Source organism: Halyomorpha halys, unplaced genomic scaffold (genome assembly GCF_000696795.3).
Source record: "Halyomorpha halys isolate HHAL.00 unplaced genomic scaffold, Hhal_1.1 Scaffold484.1, whole genome shotgun sequence".
Lineage (NCBI taxonomy): Eukaryota > Metazoa > Arthropoda > Insecta > Hemiptera > Pentatomidae > Halyomorpha > Halyomorpha halys.
The window spans coordinates 120,975-122,382 of record NW_027107936.1 but is presented as its reverse complement, the minus strand read 5'-3'; the positions used below and the strand labels follow the sequence as shown (position 1 = coordinate 122,382).

General features: G+C 25.1%; 1 protein-coding gene across 1 annotated transcript in view; it reads right to left on the bottom strand.

Moving 5' to 3' along the window:
- Reck (Reversion-inducing-cysteine-rich protein with kazal motifs) overlaps window positions 1-1,408 on the bottom strand; it is a 183,279-nt gene that overhangs the window by 131,530 nt on the left and 50,341 nt on the right. The gene's annotated exons all lie outside the window — the stretch shown is intronic.

The following is a 1,408-nucleotide window of genomic DNA, read 5'->3' as shown; positions in this document are numbered from 1 at the left end:
AACTGTGTGGCAGATTGTAATATCTATCAATAAATAAATCTATCAATTTAAAAAAAAAGAAATAAATTACTTGATGTTAGTATTTTTATTATACTTAGTAACAGTATGATGTCTTAGTAACACAATATATTCGAACGTTTCCCTCTACCTAGACCTTCAATTCATATTTTTCTTCCACAGTTTGATCCCTATATTGAACGTTTCGGAGATATTATGTTTCCTTCTCAGCATCTAATTTGTTCAAGTATCATTGAGTGAGTCACAACGTTAAAACAGAATACAACTTATAATAAAATAATAATTTTAAAAAATGATGTGATAAAAATTAACAAATAAGATTGACTGTGATACAGACTTTTAATTTAATGAGAACGTTTCATACAAATGACCTGGGCAGAATAGCCTGCATGAAGTAGTTTTTTTAAATGATTTGGTTCTAAAATTGTATTAAAATTGTACTTGAGGATGGCCGAAACTTCGGACTTGTAAAGAAATGAAAAATGTTTTGAGAGTAAAATGGATAAATATTTTTATTAATAAAAATAAAATATTATTAGCTGAAAATATTCTTCCTTTTAATTAGTTAATTTTGTAGAAAAAGATAAATTAACTAAATAATATAAATATTTTTATTTGTTTAAACAAAATAAAAGATAAAGTAACTGAAAAAGATAAATAATGAAGAACACATTCATGCCAATCTTTATATATTATTTCTTAAAGGTGTTTTCTTATCTCTGCGCCATATATTTCTTATAACTTCATCAAAACTCATAATTAAGTTCTCATTTTGAAACTTATCTTTATTCCTCATGAGCAAAAATAAACGTTATTACGACCTGCCTATTATTCCCAACTTATCGGCTGATTAGAGGTTTCATCTGCCTATATCTCAAACTTTTATGAAATTATTGAGAAAATACATAATGTTTTAGAATTATTACATGCTATTAGAATTTTTATTATTTTACATCAAGGAGTTTATATAAATGCAAAATTAATTACTCAATGAAACAGATAAGATAGTATTATATATTATATATTATAAGATAGTCAGACCATTATCAGCAATAAAAAAGATAAAGCAAATTGGACATGAATTAAATCAATGCTTCTCATCGCAAGTATCGTATACTTTTAATAAGTGAGAGATGTTTTGTTTAACAATTAATTTAAATATTTTTTCTTTATTTATTGATTAGCATTATTACAATCTGCTACAAACTTGTGCTATGAGTAATATTGCTAATTGAACACATTCATACCAAAAATAAAAAAAGAGAAAAAATAAATAAAATGTATATAAGATATGTGGTGGCATGATTAACGTCTTCAGCGGCAATAGTTGACGTTTGCAAAGAGAGTATTTGAAATGGGTTTGCCACTGTCGAAATTATTATTAACATTT